Source organism: Phyllobates terribilis, unplaced genomic scaffold (genome assembly GCF_046119375.1).
Source record: "Phyllobates terribilis strain yellow unplaced genomic scaffold, ASM4611937v1 Scaffold_11__3_contigs__length_659146591, whole genome shotgun sequence".
NCBI classification, from domain to species: Eukaryota; Metazoa; Chordata; class Amphibia; order Anura; family Dendrobatidae; genus Phyllobates; species Phyllobates terribilis.
In genome coordinates, this window is record NW_027362771.1 from 347,376,384 (window position 1) to 347,402,055 (window position 25,672).

The 25,672-nt window shown below is 47.0% G+C and overlaps 1 protein-coding gene across 1 annotated transcript in view; it reads left to right on the top strand.

Annotated features, from left to right (window-relative positions):
• The first annotated feature begins 347 nt into the window (after nucleotides 1-347).
• The window catches only part of SCAMP5 (secretory carrier membrane protein 5), a 62,381-nt gene continuing 37,056 nt past the window's right edge, over nucleotides 348-25,672 (top strand). Inside the window, exon 1 of the mRNA XM_073652859.1 lies at nucleotides 348-660. The gene's annotated coding sequence lies outside the window, so the exon portion shown is untranslated. The remainder of the gene's footprint in view (nucleotides 661-25,672) is intronic.

Sequence of the window (25,672 nt, forward strand, 5' to 3'; positions counted from 1 at the left end):
TAACAGCTGATCAGCAGGGGGGCTGGGTGCTCCACCCCACCACTCAGTTATTCATTACTTATCCGGTATGTGATCAGTATTTTACATCAGTATCTGTAAGATAAAACCAGGAGTGGAACAATCAGAGGAAAAGTATAATAGAAACACGTCACCACTTCTGTATTTATCACCCACTCCTGGTTTTAGCAACAAATACTGATGTGAAATACTGATCAAATACTGACCAAGGGCCATGACTATGAATTGCTTTTTTACCCCATAGAAGAGGTATAGTGATGGTCCTGCTCCTCTTCCTCACCACTGCGCATCTGTCACTTCTTGTTGGATTGCTGTCCTTCTGCTGTCGGTACGATCAGGCCACACCCACTGGAAAGAGGTCACGCCCTGATGACTTAGCCACACCCACTGTGAACTAGAGTCATCTTCATCCATGGTCTACAAGGGAGTAGACCGCTCCTAGCACGGCGGCAGGATTATCCCTGCACTCACTTTATTGACACTTCCATCACGTACAAGATCCACGCAGGGACGTTGGGAGATCTCGCGATACGAGGACGTGGGTAGATCCGGGAGACGGAGGAGAAGCTGGATACATATCGGGACGGAGGACGCGGCGTGTAAATGACAATCTGCGCGGCGGCTGCGACCTGCTAGACCCGGGTGAGTCCTCCTGTGTGCGGGGCTGAGCACGACCCCGGGGCGGCGGAGGGAGGGATATGTGCGTGCATCACTTCTGTGTCATGGTGGCTGGTGGGCTCGTGTTTATTGTCCTGTGTCTGCACCATAATGTAACGTGGGCGACTGGTATCACAGTGGGTGACGGATCTCACAGGAGATGGGGGTGAGGGCCACAGTGACATTTGATGACATTGAATGGGCTCTTCTTAGTCATTGGTTTCCATGTATGTAATGTGTTTAGGTCTATTTGTATGTTTATATAGTGTGTGTGTGTGTGTGTGTGTGTGTGTGTATGTATATATAATTACACAATGTCTCTGATGTAATATGTAAATATATATCTACATATACACATTACATTAGAGACACTGTGTATAATATATACATACACACACACACACACACACACACACACACACACACACACACACACACACACACACACACAGCCCCTGTGTAAGAGCAATATATGGGCCCTTTGCAGTCAAATAACTCATCATAGTACAGATTTCCACCAGCTTTAGAGGTAGAAATGGGCCCCCTTACCTCTCGGGCCCCTGTGCAGATGCACCAATGATATGTCCACCCTGTATAATATATATCTCCGTCCTCTTGGGCCCCTGACGGTTATACACGGGGGTGGACAATTCATTGGTACAACCTGTGTAGCCGCACAGGGGCCCGACAGCTATCTCTCTGTATATCTGTGTGTGTTAATTGTGAATCAAAGACAAGAGAAAAATCCTGATAGTGATACTGATGTGCCGTCATGGGCCCCTGCCCTCCACAATAACCACGTAGTCCCGTCCAGCACAGGACATGTAACAGCCTGTACACACAATCCTACATTAGAAACTGTCCCACTGGTGTAATAGAGTTAAGTGTGACTACGGCCTCATTCAGATGTTGGTTTTTCTTGTACAAGTTCTGTCTGTATTTTTCACAGACTGTAATAGGTACAAGTTCTGTCTATGGGGCTGTTCACATGTCCGGGTATTTTTGTAGTCCACACAAAAACGCAGAATTTATTAATCTTAGTCCCAGATCAAGCTCAGCAATGCAAGTCTATGCGGTACGTGAAAAAAATCAACAGCGCTTCGATGCCATCTGTGTGTTGTCCTTAATTTTGCTCACTAATTTGATAGGAGCTGGAGAAACTTCTAAAACTCTGATCGTAAAAACTGATAGACGGACCCAAGACTGTGACGATCTGACACAGCACACTGATGAAATGCCGTCCATTTTTTGCGTGTGACAAATCATTGACAACTGATTGAGGCGTAGTGGCTGCTGCTGCCGCTGCCGCCCCGTGTGGTGGCTGCTGCTGCCGCTGCCGCCCCGTGTGGTGGCGGCTGCTGCCACAAGTTGTCTTTTCGGGGCTCCCTGCAGTGATATGTGGTGCTGCACCCATCACACTGCAGCTGCCATGCTTGTGTCTTGGATTTAGGGTTTGTGTATATGGAGCGGTGCCAGCTGTGCCCTGTTTCTGCTTTGTACTTATTTTTAAAATCCTTTTCAGTTTCTAATGTTGTGTATGTTTGTTTTTTACAATAGACTGCCAAATTAGTGTTATAGAGTTGAACAGGGAACAATAGGTCTCATTTCTTTTTTTAAAGCAGCTCCCTATGCTAAAGGCCCTTGTACACAGTGCGAACTGGAAAATGTAAGGCCACGTTCACACCTTCAGTATTTGATCAGTATTTTACATCAGTATTTGTAAGCCAAAACCAGGAGTGGGTGATAAATATAGAAGTGGTGACGTGTTTCTATTATACTTTTCCTCTGATTGTTCCGCTCAGGCTTTTGTCTTACAGATACTGATTTAAAATACTGAACATGTGAACGTGGCCTAATAATGGTCCTCAAAGTAAAGTCTGGTCAGACAGTGTCCAAGAGGAACATTCATTGTTAACTTGTTTAACATTATAACTTCAACTTAAAACACTTCAAAATGTATGTATGACTGCAGTGTTCCCCAATATTCCCCTGGTATAGTATGTTCTACCCAGAGACCCAATATGCTGGGTCCTCACTGTCGAGCTGTTTTTGTGCCTGCTAGTGACAGAGACCACAACTGTTGACATCAATAGGGTTAAAAAGTAAAAAAACAAAACTTGTAATGGCCCTATAAAACCATCGGTACTGGAGAAAGCAAGGCATTAGTGATCATCTGGGACAACTGGGGTAGATCTGCTATGTGAGGACCTGGTCTCTCATGTGGTCCTTATTATCATTAGTTCTGAAGGTACGCCACTCATTTACTCTTAAAGGGGAAGACTCTCTTTATATGACCTGTGATAGAACATGATGCTTATTTTTCACTTAGGGATATTTAACTCTCTGAAAAAAAACAAACAAAAATATGTAACAAAGTGAGAGGTTACAGCACTGGGCGGCAGACTGTACTGATCTCTATACTGGTCTCTTCTGCCTAGTTGTTACATGACATTCAGCTGTTTCTTTGTTTCTGTAGTGCTTGTCTCAGCATCTGCAGATCTCCCAGTTGTGTCACATCCCATGTACCAGGATCCCCGCATCGCTAGGTGCCAATCCGGTAAAGCAATGGGGCGTCAGACATACCCATGAGACAGTGGCGTTGTCAGAGGGGTTACTGGGATCTGTTGTTACGGGCGAACTTTTGATCTGGATGAAAGAAATGCACATAAAAAGCTATAATAATAAACAAGCATGTTACGGTGGGTTTATTGGGATAATTTGCTCTATTACATTATACTATTACATTTATGAAAAAAGGATTAACAAACCAATGTTAAAGATTTATCTAAACTAGGCAAGCACTGGCTAGCACATGTATCAAGATACCATTCTTGTTGCGGATTAACCTACCCTTGGTAACAAAAAGCTTTATTCTTTATGAAAATTAGTTTGTAAGAATCTTATGGGTGATCCACAAACTGTTTGTGTGTGTATACATTATACATACAACTCACAAAATTTCAAGGTGATCCTAAAATGCCCTCTAACCTTTTCAGGTGAACTTAATGTGACTGTCTCTAAACCTTTGAATACACATGTCGAACTGTTCAATGTTTCAGGACTTTTTTCACAATTTGCTGTTGTCTAACATGGAGCTTAATGGAAAAATTCACAACAGGTGTGTGATACACGAGTCACCCAATAAACTTCGGGGTTCAATTAAAATTTGCATGTAAACAGTCCTCCACATCACGCAGTTCACATTTTGACATCGTGAGACCAAAACCACGACTAACAATTGATCACCAGTACCTTGTCATTGCGAGGCTTCAAGCAGGATGTTCTTCTATGGAAGTGGCCACTGAGCATAGAGTCAGTAGCATCAACTGGGTGCAACAGATACAGAGTGAATGGAAGAGCCACAGAAAGGCAGCGAAGTGGACGTCCTTTGGCCACATCCCACACTGATGGCCGCTTCATCGTGAACAATGCCTTTTGGAGCAGGATGATGAAAGCCATAAAACTCCATACACATTTAAAGGAGGTGAGGGGCACCCAAGTGTCACGTCAGACCATTCAAAACTGTTAACATCAGCGTGGTTTGCATGCTAGAGGACCTGCAAGGGGGGGTACCTGACCCACACCACCAGCCACAGGTGTCATCGCCTTACATGGGGCGCTGGATGAGGGACCAATGGACCTCAGTGCTGTTCACTGATGAAAGTAGATTCACTCTGAGCTGAAATGATGGCCGCCAATATGTTTGAGATGTCAAGGAGAGTGATATGAATCAGCCACTGTTGTCACCGGATGAGCCTTTGGTGGTGGTGTTAGTGTGGGCAGGTGTGTCTAGTCAATACAGAACTGTCCTACACTTAATGAATGGTACAGTGACAAGCCCCTACTACTTGAATAACATCATTAATCCAGTCATTGTGCCTCTGCATGAACACAGGCCTAATTTCATCATTGAGGTCGCATTATTAGGGAGCGGTTGTTGGAGACTGGGGTGCCTCAAATGGTGTGGCCTGCACTCTCTCCAGACCTGAATCCCATAGAAAACCTATGGGATCAACTGAGTCACCGTGTAGAGGCTCGTAATTCTGTACCCCACAACCTCAATGACCTGAGGGCCGCCCTTCAAGAAGAGTGGGGTGCTATGCCTCAGCAGACAATAACTCGACTGGTGAACAGCATGAGACATCGTTTTCAAGCTGTAATTGATGGTCAAGGCTACATGACAAGTTATTGAGACATTGACATTTTGGGGAGCTTTTACCCACCACTGTTGGCTTTTGTTTCAATAAATAGTTTGAGATTATACATTTTCCATAAATTTCAGCCGAAAGCCAAATATCCTTAACTTCTGTGTATGTGTATGTGTGTATATACAGTTAGGTCCATATATATTTGGACAGAGACAACATTTTTCTAATTTTGGTTCTAGACATTACCACAATGCATTTTAAACAAAACAATTCAGATGCAGTTGAAGTTCAGACTTTCAGCTTTCATTTGAGGGTATCCACATTAAAATTGGATGAAGGGTTTAGGAGTTTCAGCTCCTTAACATGTGCCTCCCTGTTTTTAAAGGGACCAAAAGTAATTGGACAGAGTAAATAAAATGTTCATTTCTAGTACTTGGTTGAAAACCCTTTGTTGGCAATGACTGCCTGAAGTCTTGAACTCATGGACATAACCAGACGCTGTGTTTCTTCCTTTTTGATGCTCTGCCAGGCCTTCACTGCGGTGGTTTTCAGTTGCTGTTTGTTTGTGGGCCTTTCTGTCTGAAGTTTAGTCTTTAACAAGTGAAATGCATGCTCCATTTGGTTGAGATCAGGTGACTGACTTGGCCATTCAAGAATATTCCACTTCTTTGCTTTAATAAACTCCTGGGTTGCTTTGGTCGTCGTTTCATACTACAGATGGACAATGACCCAAAACAAAGCCAATCTGTTTGGCTGCATTTGGCTGGATCTGAGCACACAGTATGGCTCTGAATACATCAGAATTCATTCGGCTGCTTCTGTCCTGTGTCACATCATCAATAAACACTAGTGACCCAGTGCCACGGGCAGCCATGCATGCCCAAGCCATCACACTGCCTCCGCCGTGTTTTACAGATGATGTGGTATGCTTTGGATCATGAGCTGTACCACGCCTTCGCCATACTTTTCTCTTTCCATCATTCTGGTAGAGGTTGATCTTGGTTTCATCTATCCAAAGAATGTTCTTCCAGAACTGTGCTGGCTTTTTTAGATGTTTTTTAGCAAAGTCCAGTCTAGCTTTTTTATTCTTGATGCTTATGAGTGGCTTGCACCGTGCAGTGAACCCTCTGTATTTACTTTCATGCAGTCTTCTCTTTATGGTAGATTTGGATATTGATACGCCTACCTCCTGGAGAGTGTTGTTCACTTGGTTGGCTGTTGTGAAGGGGTTTCTCTTAACCATGGAGATTATTCTGCGATCATCCACCACTGTTGTCTTCCGTGGGCACCCAGGTCTTTTTGCATTGATGAGTTCATCAGTGCTTTCTTTCTTTCTCAGGATGTACCAAACTGTACATTTTGCCACTCCTAATATTGTAGCAATTTCTCGGATGGGTTTTTTCTGTTTTTGCAGCTTAAGGATGGCTTGTTTCACCTGCATAGAGAGCTCCTTTGACCGCATGTTTACTTCACAGCAAAACCTTCCAAATGCAAGCACCACACCTCAAATCAACTCCATGCCTTTTATCTGCTTAATTGAGAATGACATAACGAAGGGATTGCCCACACCTGTCCATGAAATAGCCTTGGAGTCAATTGTCCAATTACTTTTGGTCCCTTTAAAAACAGGGTGGCACATGTTAAGGAGCTGAAACTCCTAAACCCTTCATCCAATTTTAATGTGGATACCCTCAAATGAAAGCTGGAAGTCTGAACTTCAACTGCATCGCTTTGTTTTTAAAATTCATTGTGGTAATGTCTAGAACCAAAATTAGAAAAATGGACCTAACATATATATATATAGGCCACTCCCTTCATCTTGCAGGAACTGCTGACACACTCCAGCCACATGAGGTCTGGCATTGTCCTGCATTAGGAGGAGCCCAGGGCCAACCGCGCCAGCGTATGGTCTCACAAGGGGTCTGAGAATCTCATCTCGGCACCTAATGGCACTCAGGCTACCTCTGGCGAGCACATGGTGGGCTGTGCGGCCCTCCAAAGAAATGCCACCTCACACCATTACTGACTCGCTGCCAAACCGGTCATGAAGGATGTTGCAGGCCGCAGATCGCTCTCCACGGCGTCTCCAGATTCCGTCAAGTCTGTCACATGTGCTCAGTGTGAACCTGCTTTCATCTGTAAAGAGCACTGGGCGCCAGTGTCGACTTTACCAATCCTGGTGTTCTGTGGCAAATGCCAAGTGTCCTGCACGGTGTTGGGCTGTGAGCACAACCCCCATCTGTGGACGTCGGGCACTCATGCCACCCTCATGGAGTCGGTTTCTAACTGTTTGTGCAGACACATGCACATTTGTTGCCTGCTGGAGGTAATTTTGAAGGGCTCTGGCAGTGCTCCTCCTGTCCCTCCTTGCACAAAGGCGGAGGTAGCGGTCCTGCTGCTGGGTTGTTGCCCTCTCCACGTCTCCTGGTGTACTGGCCTGTCTCCTGGTAGCGCCTCCAGCCTCTGGACACTATGCTGACACACAGCAAACCTTCTTACCACAGCTCGCATCCATCCTGGATGAGCTGCATTACCTGAGCAACTTCTGTGGGTTGTAGAGTCCATCTCATGCTACCACGGGTGTGAAAGCACAACCAACATTCAAACATTCAAAAGTGACCAAAACATCAGCCAGAAAGCATTGGTACTGAGATGTGGTCTATAGCAGTGGTCCCCAACCTTTTTTGCACCAGGGACCGGCTTGAAGCAAGATCATTTTTCCATGGCCCAGCAAGGAGGGGGTGGGGTGGGCGGGGCTTTGGTCATATGGGGGCGGGGTAATGGAGGGATTTGGAGTTTAGTGCATACTTATCATATAGTGTAGACCAGGTCCCCGCCAGGAGCTATGCCAGGAGCCCCACATAATGTGCTGTGCCAGGAGCCGCATCACTGAGGCCCCATCACGCCCTGCAGCAGGACAGGGCAGCTGTCCTGACAGCTGCTGTTCAGCTGCATTTACTTCATCCCAGGGGCAGACACAGACTGTAGTGGGCCCCTGTGCAAGAAATTTTTTGGGGCCCCCCCCGCCCTTCATAAGGCAACAAAGTTATGTAAACATAACCCCCCCATGTGCATCTCTCATCCCCCCCATGTGCATCTCTCATCCCCCCCCATGTGCATCTCTCATCCCCCCCATGTGCATCTCTCATCCCCCCCATGTGCATCTCTCATCCCCCCCATGTGCATCTCTCACCCACCCCATGTGCATCTCTCACCCACCCCATGTGCATCTCTCACCCACCCCCCGTGCATCTCTCATCCACCCCCCGTGCATCTCTCATCCACCCCCCGTGCATCTCTCATCCACCCCCCGTGCATCTCTCATCCACCCCCCGTGCATCTCTCATCCACCCCCCGTGCATCTCTCATCCACCCCCCGTGCATCTCTCATCCACCCCCCGTGCATCTCTCATCCACCCCCCGTGCATCTCTCATCCTCTCTCCCCCGTGCATCTCTCATCCTCTCTCCCCCGTGCATCTCTCATCCTCTCTCCCCCGTGCATCTCTCATCCTCTCTCCCCCGTGCATCTCTCATCCTCTCTCCCCCGTGCATCTCTCATCCTCTCTCCCCCGTGCATCTCTCATCCTCTCTCCCCCGTGCATCTCTCATCCTCTCTCCCCCGTGCATCTCTCATCCTCTCTCCCCCGTGCATCTCTCATCCTCTCTCCCCCGTGCATCTCTCATCCTCTCTCCCCCGTGCATCTCTCATCCTCTCTCCCCCGTGCATCTCTCATCCTCTCTCCCCCGTGCATCTCTCATCCTCTCTCCCCCGTGCATCTCTCATCCTCTCTCCCCCGTGCATCTCTCATCCTCTCTCCCCCGTGCATCTCTCATCCTCTCTCCCCCGTGCATCTCTCATCCTCTCTCCCCCGTGCATCTCTCATCCTCTCTCCCCCGTGCATCTCTCATCCTCTCTCCCCCGTGCATCTCTCATCCTCTCTCCCCCGTGCATCTCTCATCCTCTCTCCCCCGTGCATCTCTCATCCTCTCTCCCCCGTGCATCTCTCATCCTCTCTCCCCCGTGCATCTCTCATCCTCTCTCCCCCGTGCATCTCTCATCCTCTCTCCCCCGTGCATCTCTCATCCTCTCTCCCCCGTGCATCTCTCATCCTCTCTCCCCCGTGCATCTCTCATCCTCTCTCCCCCGTGCATCTCTCATCCTCTCTCCCCCGTGCATCTCTCATCCTCTCTCCCCCGTGCATCTCTCATCCTCTCTCCCCCGTGCATCTCTCATCCTCTCTCCCCCGTGCATCTCTCATCCTCTCTCCCCCGTGCATCTCTCATCCTCTCTCCCCCGTGCATCTCTCATCCTCTCTCCCCCGTGCATCTCTCATCCTCTCTCCCCCGTGCATCTCTCATCCTCTCTCCCCCGTGCATCTCTCATCCTCTCTCCCCCGTGCATCTCTCATCCTCTCTCCCCCGTGCATCTCTCATCCTCTCTCCCCCGTGCATCTCTCATCCTCTCTCCCCCGTGCATCTCTCATCCTCTCTCCCCCGTGCATCTCTCATCCTCTCTCCCCCGTGCATCTCTCATCCTCTCTCCCCCGTGCATCTCTCATCCTCTCTCCCCCGTGCATCTCTCATCCTCTCTCCCCCGTGCATCTCTCATCCTCTCTCCCCCGTGCATCTCTCATCCTCTCTCCCCCGTGCATCTCTCATCCTCTCTCCCCCGTGCATCTCTCATCCTCTCTCCCCCGTGCATCTCTCATCCTCTCTCCCCCGTGCATCTCTCATCCTCTCTCCCCCGTGCATCTCTCATCCTCTCTCCCCCGTGCATCTCTCATCCTCTCTCCCCCGTGCATCTCTCATCCTCTCTCCCCCGTGCATCTCTCATCCTCTCTCCCCCGTGCATCTCTCATCCTCTCTCCCCCGTGCATCTCTCATCCTCTCTCCCCCGTGCATCTCTCATCCTCTCTCCCCCGTGCATCTCTCATCCTCTCTCCCCCGTGCATCTCTCATCCTCTCTCCCCCGTGCATCTCTCATCCTCTCTCCCCCGTGCATCTCTCATCCTCTCTCCCCCGTGCATCTCTCATCCTCTCTCCCCCGTGCATCTCTCATCCTCTCTCCCCCGTGCATCTCTCATCCTCTCTCCCCCGTGCATCTCTCATCCTCTCTCCCCCGTGCATCTCTCATCCTCTCTCCCCCGTGCATCTCTCATCCTCTCTCCCCCGTGCATCTCTCATCCTCTCTCCCCCGTGCATCTCTCATCCTCTCTCCCCCGTGCATCTCTCATCCTCTCTCCCCCGTGCATCTCTCATCCTCTCTCCCCCGTGCATCTCTCATCCTCTCTCCCCCGTGCATCTCTCATCCTCTCTCCCCCGTGCATCTCTCATCCTCTCTCCCCCGTGCATCTCTCATCCTCTCTCCCCCGTGCATCTCTCATCCTCTCTCCCCCGTGCATCTCTCATCCTCTCTCCCCCGTGCATCTCTCATCCTCTCTCCCCCGTGCATCTCTCATCCTCTCTCCCCCGTGCATCTCTCATCCTCTCTCCCCCGTGCATCTCTCATCCTCTCTCCCCCGTGCATCTCTCATCCTCTCTCCCCCGTGCATCTCTCATCCTCTCTCCCCCGTGCATCTCTCATCCTCTCTCCCCCGTGCATCTCTCATCCTCTCTCCCCCGTGCATCTCTCATCCTCTCTCCCCCGTGCATCTCTCATCCTCTCTCCCCCGTGCATCTCTCATCCTCTCTCCCCCGTGCATCTCTCATCCTCTCTCCCCCGTGCATCTCTCATCCTCTCTCCCCCGTGCATCTCTCATCCTCTCTCCCCCGTGCATCTCTCATCCTCTCTCCCCCGTGCATCTCTCATCCTCTCTCCCCCGTGCATCTCTCATCCTCTCTCCCCCGTGCATCTCTCATCCTCTCTCCCCCGTGCATCTCTCATCCTCTCTCCCCCGTGCATCTCTCATCCTCTCTCCCCCGTGCATCTCTCATCCTCTCTCCCCCGTGCATCTCTCATCCTCTCTCCCCCGTGCATCTCTCATCCTCTCTCCCCCGTGCATCTCTCATCCTCTCTCCCCCGTGCATCTCTCATCCTCTCTCCCCCGTGCATCTCTCATCCTCTCTCCCCCGTGCATCTCTCATCCTCTCTCCCCCGTGCATCTCTCATCCTCTCTCCCCCGTGCATCTCTCATCCTCTCTCCCCCGTGCATCTCTCATCCTCTCTCCCCCGTGCATCTCTCATCCTCTCTCCCCCGTGCATCTCTCATCCTCTCTCCCCCGTGCATCTCTCATCCTCTCTCCCCCGTGCATCTCTCATCCTCTCTCCCCCGTGCATCTCTCATCCTCTCTCCCCCGTGCATCTCTCATCCTCTCTCCCCCGTGCATCTCTCATCCTCTCTCCCCCGTGCATCTCTCATCCTCTCTCCCCCGTGCATCTCTCATCCTCTCTCCCCCGTGCATCTCTCATCCTCTCTCCCCCGTGCATCTCTCATCCTCTCTCCCCCGTGCATCTCTCATCCTCTCTCCCCCGTGCATCTCTCATCCTCTCTCCCCCGTGCATCTCTCATCCTCTCTCCCCCGTGCATCTCTCATCCTCTCTCCCCCGTGCATCTCTCATCCTCTCTCCCCCGTGCATCTCTCATCCTCTCTCCCCCGTGCATCTCTCATCCTCTCTCCCCCGTGCATCTCTCATCCTCTCTCCCCCGTGCATCTCTCATCCTCTCTCCCCCGTGCATCTCTCATCCTCTCTCCCCCGTGCATCTCTCATCCTCTCTCCCCCGTGCATCTCTCATCCTCTCTCCCCCGTGCATCTCTCATCCTCTCTCCCCCGTGCATCTCTCATCCTCTCTCCCCCGTGCATCTCTCATCCTCTCTCCCCCGTGCATCTCTCATCCTCTCTCCCCCGTGCATCTCTCATCCTCTCTCCCCCGTGCATCTCTCATCCTCTCTCCCCCGTGCATCTCTCATCCTCTCTCCCCCGTGCATCTCTCATCCTCTCTCCCCCGTGCATCTCTCATCCTCTCTCCCCCGTGCATCTCTCATCCTCTCTCCCCCGTGCATCTCTCATCCTCTCTCCCCCGTGCATCTCTCATCCTCTCTCCCCCGTGCATCTCTCATCCTCTCTCCCCCGTGCATCTCTCATCCTCTCTCCCCCGTGCATCTCTCATCCTCTCTCCCCCGTGCATCTCTCATCCTCTCTCCCCCGTGCATCTCTCATCCTCTCTCCCCCGTGCATCTCTCATCCTCTCTCCCCCGTGCATCTCTCATCCTCTCTCCCCCGTGCATCTCTCATCCTCTCTCCCCCGTGCATCTCTCATCCTCTCTCCCCCGTGCATCTCTCATCCTCTCTCCCCCGTGCATCTCTCATCCTCTCTCCCCCGTGCATCTCTCATCCTCTCTCCCCCGTGCATCTCTCATCCTCTCTCCCCCGTGCATCTCTCATCCTCTCTCCCCCGTGCATCTCTCATCCTCTCTCCCCCGTGCATCTCTCATCCTCTCTCCCCCGTGCATCTCTCATCCTCTCTCCCCCGTGCATCTCTCATCCTCTCTCCCCCGTGCATCTCTCATCCTCTCTCCCCCGTGCATCTCTCATCCTCTCTCCCCCGTGCATCTCTCATCCTCTCTCCCCCGTGCATCTCTCATCCTCTCTCCCCCGTGCATCTCTCATCCTCTCTCCCCCGTGCATCTCTCATCCTCTCTCCCCCGTGCATCTCTCATCCTCTCTCCCCCGTGCATCTCTCATCCTCTCTCCCCCGTGCATCTCTCATTCCCCCCACTCCTAGTTAATTGTATTTAAAAAAAAAATAAAACTTGTTATACTTACCCCCATGCGATCCCTGCAGAATCCTGGCGCTCGTCCAAATCGCTGACACCAGGTTCTCCTGACTTCCGGCCATGTGACGGCGCCGTCACATGACCGGAAGTCAGGGGAATCATGAAGGTGCTGCCGCAGCAGCGCAGCGCTAAGATGTCCCGGACCCGGCGCTTAGCATGCGGCCGGGGGCCCCATGAGGAGAGAGACGCACAAGAGGGGGGCTCCGAGGGGGCTCCTACCGGCCGGGCCCCATACTGGAGTCAGGGCAGTCATGCCCTGATGGCGGCCCTCTCCCCGCGGACCGGCTGAAAAACCCCAACGGCCCGGTCCTGGTCCGCGGACCGGCGGTTGGGGACCTCTGGTCTATAGTACCCACCTGCAGAAACACTCCTTTATTGAGGGTGTCTTGATAATTGCCAATAACTTCCATCTATTGTCTATTCCATTTGCACAACAGCATGTGAAATTGATTGTCAATCAGTGTTGCTTCCTAAGTGGACAGTTTGATTTCACAGAAGTTTGATTTACTTGGAGTTATTTTCTGTTTGTGTTCCCTTTATTTTTCTGAGCTGTGTGTGTGTGTGTGTGTGTGTGTGTGTATATTGTACATTCACACTGAAGGCATCAAAACTATGAATTAACACATGTGGAATTATATACTCAACAAAAAAGTGTGAAACAACTGAAAATATGTCTTATATTCTAGGTTCTTCAAAGTAGCCACCTTTTGCTTTGACTGCTTTGCACACTCTTGGCATTCTCTTTTTTGTTAAGTATATAATTCCACATGTGTTAATTCATAGTTTTGTTGCCTTCAGTGAGAATGTACAATTTTCAAAGTCATGAAAATACAGAAAAATCTTTAAATCAGGTGTCCAAACTTTTGGTCTGTACTATGTGTGTATATATATATATATATATATATATATATATATATATATATATATATATATATATATATATATATATATATATATATATATATATATATATATATATATATATATATATATATATATATATATATATGACTTGGCCTTGTGTTTTGGATCGTTGTCATGTTGGAACGTCGAAGTATGTCTCATGCGCAGCTGCCAGGCTCATGAGTGCAAATTTGCCTCCAGTATTTGCTGATAACGTGCTGCATTCATCTTCCCTTCAACTTTTACCAAGTTTCCTGTGCCTTTGTAGCTCACACATCCCCAAAACAACAGCCAGCGATCCACCTCCATGCTTTACAGTAGGAATGGTGTTCCTTTCATCATAGGCCTTGTTGACCTCTCTCCAAGTGTAACATTTATGGTTGTGTCCAAAAAGTTAGATTTTGGTCTCACCACTCCAAATTACCTTGTTCCAGAAGTTTTGAGGCTTGTCTCTGTGCTGTTTGGTGTATTGTAGGCGACATACTGCGCAAATGCCACAAAGTAATGGCTTTCTTCTGGCGACTTGACCATGCAGCCCATTTTTCTTCAAGTGCCTCCTTATTGTGCACCTTGAAACAGCCACACCGCTAGTTTTCAGAGAGTCCTGAATTTCAGCTGATGTTTGTGGGTTTTTCTTTGCATCCCGAACTATTTTCCTGGCAGTTTTGGCCGAAATTTTTGTTGGTCTACCTGACCGTGGTTTGGTTTCTGGATCCCAGAAACTTGCTCAGCTTTTAGGCAAATGATTACAAGCAAACGGGTCACAGGTGAGGATGTTACCTTTAGTAGTCATTCAAACCCACTTGTGTCAAATTCTGTGCATGTTATCAGGCTAAAATCAACAGGGTATGTGATCTTTTGATCAGGGTCATTTGGATGTTTTTGGTTGTCATTAAGATTTAAAAAAAGAAAACGCAGTAGTTTGACAATAAATGGCTTCACCTAACCAATAACCATGAGTGGAGGAAAAGTTTTTTCGTTATCATTCATATTCTCTGAAACAAGGCCAAGAAAGCAAAAATTCTGCCGGGGTATGTAAACTTTTGAGCACAACTGTATACACATAAATAAATGCAGGAGGGCGACATGCCATTGGTGAGAAATAATGTATTTTTATGCAAATACTTTGTGGGCATGTCACTAAGTCTGATGCCCACTGCTGGCTGGAAGAGTGCTGTGCATGTGCAGGTTTTCAGATCCAGATAGGAGAATGTCACAAGTGGCTGGCATCTTTTGAGCACTCGCCTGGCTTTGGATCACCCACAAGGTCCTTAAAACCTAATCTGCATAAAGATTACAACTTCTTTACCAATCTCAAATTAATCTGTGAAAAGACTTGCATCTTGGTCTTAATTTCCAGGTTGGTCATTCCCCATCTTGATGTAATGGAGGACTTGTCATGGGACTCTGCGATGCTTGAATTTGTGCGATATTGGTCAGTTGTGTTGTCAGCCTATGCCCTAATCCTCCAAACCTCTCGAGACAGCGGTGGTGCTCTCTGTATGATGGAACAGGTCTAGCCAGTCCTGTGTGTGCAGTGCAAGCAAGGAAGGCTTCATATTCCATTTTATTTTTAGATGAGCTTTTTTTGTGAGGACTATATTATTACCCATAATTAGACCTAATATCTATAATTTTGTAAACCTAATTTATGGAAATTGAACATGGAAAAAAATATTTTTTTCTGACCTTTTTAATATTTGTCCAGTGACCAATATTTGCTTCCAAAATTTGTTTTTTGTTTTTTTTCCCCAAGATAAAAAAACATTTCACCAGAGGTAGAAAGTATTATAAAATAACAAAAAAATCGTATTCTCGCCTGTTAAATCTCTGGTCACTCTAGCTTGGATGCCCTCATTCCTGCATCCTATATACTCGCATAAATACGGCCTTCGTTGGCTCATGCTATACACACGAGGCCAGTGATTGGCTGCAGCAGTCATGTGGATATGTAGGATTTATTCACTGTATAGAATGTGGAGTGGGGACTTTAACAGGGGCAAATAGGTTTAATTATGTTATATTTTAGGCCTTTGATCAAATTGTTTGTTTGCTAGGAAAAAGCCTTTTAATCCTCAAATTAACAAGTAACATGATGAAAACAAAACTCTATTTTTCCGTTAAATGGATCATCCTGCCTTAGCTTTAGACACAGCATTTGTACATGAATGATAATTATCCACGTGCACAAACATTTCAGTAAAGGTCAAAAGTATACTAAAATAACACTTTAATTTCAATATATACAAGGAATAATTATACATATTAATATAGATTACCTTGCTACCTCCTGACGAAACCGCAGGTGGCGGTGAAACGCGCGTCGAGGTGCTACTCAGCAGCCCACACATCCTTTTCATTATGGCCTCAGGTAATGAACTATGCCTCTGATTATATTATATGAAGTAATATTATCTATTAGTGTCCAATCTATTAGATGTATCTTAAATAGGTAGCACAATTGATGTTTGCCTGATTATGAACTACTCTAATATACTATAGGTTATATATTGTTAATTATATTATAGGTGCCATTGTTCAGGACAGGTGGTCACTTCCTTCCCAATGTGGATCTAGTAGCATTTAGCCAATTGTTCTATATATTCTGAGCGTTTTTGGCTGTTCTTCAGTCATGAAAACCATTCCATTTACTTCCAATTCAGCATATTCATAAGCACATTATCTGGAGATATGTCCAAACTTTTGGTCTGTAATATATATATCTTCTCATTTAAAGATTTTTCTGTATTTTCATGACTATCAAAACTGTACATTCACACTGAAGGCATCAAAACTATGAATTAACACATGTGGAATTATATACTTAACAAAAAAGTGTGAAACAACTGAAAATATGTCTTATATTCTAGGTTCTTCAAAGTAGCCACCTTTTGCTTTGATGACTGCTTTGCACACTCTTGGCATTCTCTTGATGAGCTTCAAGAGGTAGTCACCGGAAATGGTCTTCCAACAATCTTGAAGGAGTTCCCACAGATGCTTAGCAAACTTGTTGGCCCTTTTGTCTTCACTCTGTGGACCAGCTCACCCCAAACCATCTCGATTGGGTTCAGGTCTGGTGACTGTGGAGGACAGGCCATCTGGTTTAGCACCCCATCACTCTCCTTCTTGGTCAAATACCCCTTACACAGCCTGGAGGTGTGTTTGGGGTCATTGTCCTGTTGAAAAATAAATGATGGTCCAACTAAACGCAAATCGGATGGAATAGCATGCCGCTGCAAGATGCTGTGGTAGCCATGCTGATTCAGTATGCCTTCAATTTTGAATAAATCCCCAACAGTGTCACCAGCAAAGCACCCCCACACCATTACACCTTCTCCTCCATGCTTCACGGTGGGAACCAGGCATGTAGAGTCCATCCGTTCACCCTTTCTGCGTCTCACAAAGACACCTCCTCCATGCTTCACGGTGGGAACCAGGCATGTAGAGTCCATCCGTTCACCCTTTCTGCGTCTCACAAAGACACGGTGGTTAGAACCAAAGATCTCAAATTTGGACTCATCAGACCAAAGCACCGATTTCCACTGGTCTAATGTCCATTCCTTGTGTTCTTTAGCCCAAACAAGTCTCTTCTGCTTGTTGCCTGTCCTTAGCAGTGGTTTTCTAGCAGTTATTTTACCATGAAGGCCTGCTGCACAAAGTCTCCTCTTAACAGTTGTTGTAGAGATGTGTCTGCTGCTAGAACTCTGTGCGGCATTGACCTGGTCTCTAATCTGAGCTGCTGTTAACCTGCGATTTCTGAGGCTGGTGACTCGGATAAACTTATCCTCAGAAGCAGAGGTGACTCTTGGTCTTCCTTTCCTGGGGCGGTCCTCATGTGAGCCAGTTTCTTTGTAGCGCTTGATGGTTTTTGCAACTGCACTTGGGGACACTTTCAAAGTTTGCCCAATTTTTTGGACTGACTGACCTTCATTTCTTAAAGTAATGATGGCCACTCGTTTTTCTTTACTTAGCTGCTTTTTTCTTGCCATAACACAAATTCTAACAGTCTATTCACTAGGACTATCAGCTGTGTATCCACCTGACGTCTGCACAACACAACTGATGGTCCCAACCGCATTTATAATGCAAAAAATCCCACTTATTAAACCTGACAGGGCACACCTGTGAAGTGAAAACCATTTCCAGTGACTACCTCTTGAAGCTCATCAAGAGAATGCGAAGAGTGTGCAAAGCAGTCATCAGAGCAAAAGGTGACTACTTTGAAGAACCTAGAATATAAGACATATTTTCAGTTGTTTCACACTTTTTTGTTAAGTATATAATTCCACATGTGTTAATTCATAGTTTTGATGCCTTCCGTGTGAATGTACAATTTTCATAGTCATGAAAATACAGAAAAATCTTTAAATGAGAAGGTGTGTCTAAACTTTTGGTCTGTACTGTATATCTAAGGAAAGAATTCAAGATCCTGGGACAGATTGGAGAGTGTGAACAGAATGAGAAACTGTCTTATATGAATTTGTTGCACTAGGTTGATGCAGGCTTACAGAAAGGTTAGTCGAGGGGTTGGTGGAAGCAATGCTTTCATTTTGCATCTAGGATCATGTTTGCTGGTCCTGTCGGGGCATACAGCCGAACCCCCAGCAAATCGTGATCTGGACTTATGCGCCGACGGGGCTATAGCCTGCAATGGTGCCAGCAAAGCAAACATGCGCTCTGACGTGCATCATTTTCGGGAGTGTATGCCTATAGGAGGCGTACACTTCCGAAAATTATGCATGTCAGCGCGCACGTTCGCTCTGCTGGCACCATTACATGGCCCTATCGGCGCATACGTCCAAACCCTGTTTTGCTGGGGTTCACACGTAAGCCCCGACAGGACCACTGAACGGTGCATATTCGCAATGTGAAATTACCGTAACACACTTAATCATTTCTAGAGAAGGAAATTATTGTGCACATAGAGAGATTCATGCAACCTACAAAAAAAGCGGAGTATAATACCCAAAAAGAAGTCTTGGGCAATGACAGAGTGTATCTAAAACATCAATTTTATTGTACATACATGATGAAAAACAGACAAGACAAAATGTTAAAAATAGCAGTACAATGGAAGGGAATGCACAAAATCAGAACGGCAACCCATTAGGTCCACAAGGGGTTATCTACACAATTGTTATATAATTCAAGAAATGCAAATGGTAGGCACATAAACAGATAAGTCTGAATGGACTTGAATTTAGGAAGTGCTGTCCAAGTGGAACACAAGGAAAGTGCCTATTCTTAGGTGATATGTATCAACAGCAAACTTGAGTACTAAGTGTGAATAAGATGAAAGCGATAGGGGAAAGTCAAGGGAAAGTCAAGTGACTACCCATCTATCAACCTAAGGAACTCACCCATGTTAAAGATAGGAACCCGGTGCCGCGCTGGAGCCCCAAACCCTGTTTTGCTGGGGTTCACACGTAAGCCCCGACGGAACCACTGAACGGTGCATATTCACAATGTGAAATTACCGTAACACACTGAATCATTTCCAGAGAAGGAAATTATTGTGCACATAGAGAGATTTAGTAAACCATATGTGACATGCAGAAGTAGTGGTGTTGCTTCCAAAGCATCCAGCAACTGTTACAAATAACATGCGCAGGAGACAGGAAGTGTTGTGCTTCATAAGCATCCAGCAACTAGAGGGGTTAACACAGTCACAGGAGACAGGGAGTGTTTTAGCAGAGTCCCAGGGGGGATTGTGGGGAACTTGTTATTGTAGTCTGGCTGAAGCCTAAGAAAAAGCTGGTGTGTTATCTGGATCTGACAGAAGGCAACTGAACAGGATTCAGATCAGGAGAGAAACTAAACACGGGTCACATAAACTCCCTGAACTAACAGTGCAGATTATTGGGCAGGAAGATAAGGACTGGAAGGAATTGTGTCACAGGGATCATCTGCCTCATCAAACCCCCCCCCCCCCTTCATCTGCATGCAGGATAAAGCATGCTGTGTACTATTGTGTCCTTGTGAAAGAAAATCCTGTGGTTGTGTATGCATAGAAGTGTGCTGCTAAGAGATCTAATCTGTGCTGAATTATGCTACTGAAGAAACTGTAATACTGTGCCTTGTGAAGAAACTACTGTATTGTTACTGGAGTCGGTTGCTCAAGAAACTCAGACTGTACTGTAATGAAGATTGTTGCTGTAATATCCCTGAATTGAACTTGCCATGCTTCAGATTAAATTCCACTGTTGAAAAAGACTCTTGTCAGATGTGTCTGGTCAGCAACTGAATCTATGGTGTGCCTGAGAGAAGCTGCAGCCTATGGTCTCCCTGAGTAACTGTTTCCTCAGGATTCCAAAGAGTTCATGAAACCTGTCTCACCCTATCTGAACCTAGAGGCGTGCTTGTAACATTAGTGGCCCGTTTGGGGAATCCTGAGTGGGAATTAGCGTGTAGAGGGAGAAGAGGAAAAGTGTCTGGAAAAACACAGCAGCACAGCACCTCAATTCAACTCTGCTACACCAGTTAAAGGGGACCAGCCCTAAAGAAAACTCACTAGCAGCAATGGATGTGGAAATACAAATGGACAGAATTAGTGAGCTGCTTCTTCAGTTAACCTGTGAAGAATTGAGAACAGTAGTATAACATATAAAGATGTCAGTAGAACAGATTTCTAAAGCACACAACCGCAGGCAACTGTTAGCTGCCATTAATGCAAAAATGGATGAGCTGCGGGAGAAAGCTGAAGACGTCATGGGGACGTTCCTCCAGGAGCTTACAGTTTCTAACCAGGTTGAAGTTGGAGGATGGAGGGGCGGCACCAATTACCAAAATGGGAATCTCTGTCCGTAGACAGAACTACAGGAATTGAAAGAAAAATTCAAAGCCCTAACAGCCCTGCAGGAATCGACCAAAACCTCTGAACGGGTGACAGACTCAGACAGAACTTTTACCCTGCTCGGGTTAGATAAATCAGGAAGACAGTCCTCTCTAACACCATCACAAATCACCATAAGGAAAGAATTCAAGATCCTGGGACAGATTGGAGAGTGTGAACAGAATGCGAAACTGTCTTATATGAATTTGTTGCACCAGATTGATGCAGGCTTACAGAAATGTTAGTCAAGGGGGTGGTGGAAGCAATCATAAAAGGACTGAACCTCCGTAGTATGCTAGAAATAAAAAGTAAATTGACCTTGCAACAGCTGAAGATGATTTTAAAGGGCACTATAAAGAAGAGAGTACTTCAGAATTGTTAGACTCATTAACCTCTCAAAGAAAAATGAGTCACCCCAAAATTTTTTGTTCAGAGCAATCAAACTGAATTGACAGTTGTTTGCATCCAGAGATGTAGAAGCGGAGGAGAAGTTGATGCTGGACTAGTCCAGATGTAGTTCTTGAGATCTTTGGGAACGGGGTTGATCAGCAAAGACATAAAGTTGCAGCTGAAACATTACCTAGAAAATCCTGGCATTCTGGACAAAGTCCTAATTGAAAAGAATGAGGCAGCTAGTTTGGAGTCCGAGCGAACAGAAGTTAAAGAAAGGCTCTGCTCCTAAAATCACCAAAATGAGTCAGCTGAAGTTGGAGAACCCCAGTGGCCAGTCCGAAGATAATCATGGAGACCCTCCAGTGCCACCTCCGAGAGGGAACCTTAAACCACAAACAAAAGAGGACCGCCAGCGCTGACTTGGAGGAAGTAATAGGAGAACTGTGAGCCGAGTTGATTGAGGTGAAAAAGTTGATTCGTTCCAGGCCAGAACCTGTATCCCTCAGACCCAGGAGTAGGTTCTAGAACAGAAGATACCCGGCTTATGAAGCATGCCATTCATCAAATCAGAGTACGGTGTATGTCCACTGTCTAAGATGTGGTGAGGAAGGACATTATGCCAATGGTCACGGTTGTTTGGGTTAAAAGGCAGGAAGTTGCCAGTGCGGGTCGACTGGTAACCGCGACACGGAGGAGGCCCCAGAAGCAAATCCTAATCTCACCAAACTCCAGAACGGCGCATGAGGTAAAACTGCTGCGTCGGTACTATCCCCAAGTGTGTTCCAGTCTACAACAGCTGCAAGAGAGACAGGGGCATCAGTTACTTAATGCCCAGTGCGGAGGTCAAACGTACTCCTGGGAGGAGGATTCCTCGGTCAGTAAAGATGGCCTCATAAGCCTTATCGGTGAAAGGTGCTTTATACAGTGCCAGCTAGATGAATTCCTGGTTAAAGCACTGTGGGACACAGAAGCCTTTTTAATGAAGAATGGAGAAGGCGCTACCTGCCACAGACCTGCCTTCGGTCGCTAAAAGAACTCTTAGGACCAGTGGAACTCCACGGCAAAGTTGTCAACCAGACCAAAATCCCTTTCATAGGCTGGGTGGAAGTGACATTGCAACTGAGGGGCACGAAGAACAGCAACACTATTGAGCTTTTGGTACCTTTTCTCCTGATCAGTGGTCAGAACGTGGCAGAGGATCCTATCCTGGGTTATAATATAATCAGTGAGGTCATCACGAAACACAAGTCAGGGACGCTGGTGGTGGATGCAATTGCCACATCACTTGTTATACCCAACGCCGTGTCAGAAAATGTGATTCATAGAGTAAAGAAAGCACAGAATACAATGGACCTAAAAAAAAAAAAAGTCAAGGTAGGCTGGTGCCAAAAAATCATCCCTGCAAACCAAATGGTGGGGGTGAGTTGTGGAGTTCGGGTAGAACCGGGAAGAAAAGTCTGTTCGTGCCAAAAGACTCTTCAGTACTTCCGCCAGGCCTAGTTCAATGTCAGACAGTGCTTATGATTCCTACTGGTCGGTTTGCTCGAGTGACAGTACTGGCGAAATTAGACTCGATCCAAAGACTGTTAGGCCACATTTGAAACCATTAAAATGGTATATCCAGCCAGTGTGAGACCCGCCCAGGGGTCTACCGTGAATTCAGTCTCCCCACCAAGGAACAGGAGTTACATGTCTGTGCCGAAACCATTACACCGTGAAGTAAGAATATTTACAAGACCTTATCAACAGAGGTTGGGTCCAAAAGTCGAAGTAGTCTTTATTCCTCTCCTATTGTTTGTGTTAGGAAGAAGGACGATATGTTGAGACTCTGCTGTGATTACTGGGAACTAAACCGAAAGTCAGTACCTGATCGGCTTCCGATACCAAACGCTATCCAGCATATCTTGAATCTATCAGGAAGTACCTAGTTCTCTGTCCTTGATCAGGGTAAAGCATACCATCAAGGGTTTGTTGAAGAGTCCAGTAGACCCTTGATAGCATTCATCACACCGTGGGGATTTTATGAGTGGATCGGCATACCGTTTGAGCTCAGTTCAGCTCCAGCAAAATTCCAGAGGAGCATGGAGACCTGTTTGGAAGGATTGAGGGACGATATCTGTCAGCCGTACTTGGATGACAATGTGGTACACTGCAAAACCTTCCGGGAGCATGTTGAACACGTGAAAACCGTATTACAGCGGTATCAACAACACTGAGTTAAGTTGACCCCAAAGAAGTGTGAACTGTTCAAAAGGCAAGTCCTATTTTCTAGGGAAAATTGTGTCCGGAGAAGGATCTACCATGGACCCAGTAGAAATCGCTCCGGTACAGTCCTTTAAAAGACAAGCGGCCCTCTACTGTTGGGGAGTTGAGGCAGATCTTAGGATTCCTCTCCTACTATCGTACTTGCGTTCGGAACTTCTCCAGGATTGCTGCCCTGCTATACCTCCTCTTGGGGGGGACGACAGTCAACACCCACGGAGAAAAAGAACGCCGTTTCGTCCCAACAGCCCATTTTCTGGACAGCAGACCACCAGGAGGTATTGGAAGAACTAGTAGACTACCTGGTAAAACCACCCATCTTGGGATATACTGATTTCAATTTACCATTTTGTTCTTCATTGTGACGCTTCTCAAGTTGGACTGGCAGCTGCCCTATATCAGCATCAAGATGGAAAAATGAGAGTCATCGGTTACGGTTCTAGAACGTTGACAGACGCCGAGAAGAATTACCATCTACATTCCGGAAAATTGGAGTTACTGTCATTGAAATGGGCTATCTTTTGAATGATTTAGAGATTATCTCTACGACAGCAAAGAGTTTGAGGTATACACTGACAACAACCCTTTGACCTATGTCCTCACTACAGCCAAACGGAATGCAACGGGTCAGAGATGGGTCGCTGAACTAGCTGACTTCAATTTCAGCATCAAGTACAGGCCATGAAATTGCAATGCGGATGATAACGGATTGTCGAGAATGCCACTAGAGCCTGAGGAGTTCATGTAGGAATGCTCGGAGGAAGTCAGTCTGGAAGCAATTGAGAGCACTACCCAAGCAGTTCATGCTTATCAAGAGGAAGACACACCATTGTGGTGTCCGTTGATGGTGGAAACCACCATAAAAGTGAGAAAACAAGATCATCCCCTGTCCATTCAACAACTACCAAAAGGAAAAATCCGTAGAGCTCAATGGGAAGATCAGATAATTGGTAAAATACTACTTTATGTGGACCAAAATCGGTTTCCAAGTAGACGGGAGAGAGATAATGAGTCACCAGCAGTATCTGTCTTAGTTAAAGAATGGACGAAGCTCTACCTCGGTGAAGACTGTATCCTGTATCGTAAATGAGGACAAAACCGGCAGTTGGTGCTACCCAGAGTATTACGTAGGTTGGTCTTCAAAGAACTCCATGAAAACATGGGACACCTGGGAGTGGAAAGGACAACGAACTTGATCAGTGAACGTTTCTTCTGGCCGTACATGCAGAGAGATATTGAGAGGTACGTGACCAGGGAGTGTGGTTTTCTGAAAGATAAACGTCCCAACACGTCAACCCGGGCACCTATGGGCAACATCCTAACTATGTATCCGTTTGAGATGATCTCAATAGACTTTCTACGTTTCTACATCTCAAGACGTGCAACGATGGTTACAAATACATATTGGTGGTGATGGACCATTTTACTCAATTTGCCCAAGCATATGCCACCACCTATAAAGCTGGTCGAACAGCAGCAGAGAAGATCTTCAATGATTTTTGCTTTGAGGTTTTGGTTCCCTACGAGGTTACACCATGACCAAGGAAGAGAATTTGAGAACCAACTCTTTGCCAAGCTAGGAAAGTACTGTAGAAGTCAGATATCCCACACAACGCCCCATCACCCACAGGGTAATGGACAAGTGGAACGTTTTAGCCGGACATTATTGTCGATGTTGCGCACTTTAACAGCCGATGAGAAGAAAGACTGGAAGAGTTCTGTCAACGGTGGTACATGCCTATAACTGTACAAAGAGCGATGCAACGGGTTACTCACACTTCTTCCTATTGTATGGACGATCGCCAAGACTGCCATTCGACATCATGTTCGATACTCCGATGTCAGAGACTTACAGAACGTATCCGGAGTACGTTCGGAAATGGAAGGAATGGGTGGCAGAGGCATACAACATAGCGTCCAAAGTGGTTACGCAAGGACAGAGCAAGAGTAAGGAGTACTATGATCGAAAATGTTATGGAGCAGAATTGGCACCTGGAAGCCAGGTGCTAGTCAAGAACGTATGTGAGAAAGGTGGTCCAGGAAAACTTTGTTCATACTGGGAAGAAGAGGTGTATGTGGTCGTAAAGAGAAAAGCCGATGACAGCCCAGTGTATGAAATCCGATTGAAAAGAGGGGACAAGAAAACCAGAATAGTCCATCGGAATTTACTACTACCCTGTGATTATCTCCCACCACAACAAGACTTCCCAGAAGCAGACAGACATCGACCGAGATCGACTAAGCAACCACCACAGTCTGCAGCTCCAGAGGTGGATAGTGACCTTGAAAGTTCCGATGAGGAAGAGCACACCGTTGTATTTCTCGGACCGGCAAGGAGAGGGACGTACCATCCTCAAGAGAGTGAGCTAAGTCCCGAGGCTCCAGAGTTTGTACCAAGGAGTACAGATGAAGTCCAATTCAGATCTGATGATCGAACACTGGTCACTGAAGAGACCGACCGACACTTAAAAGTAGCAGAATTACCAGACCATGTGGAAATGGACGATTCAAGAGAAGTACAGGAACTTGGAGGCAGTTCCCAAGATCATTTGAGGAAGTACAAAAAATGAGTGCGGCAGAAGAAACTCCTGTAACTAAAGAACCCATGGTATCTGAGGAACAACCCACCAGGAGAATGTCGACTCGAAAATTGAGGAGGCCCGTGATGCTGACGTACGAGAC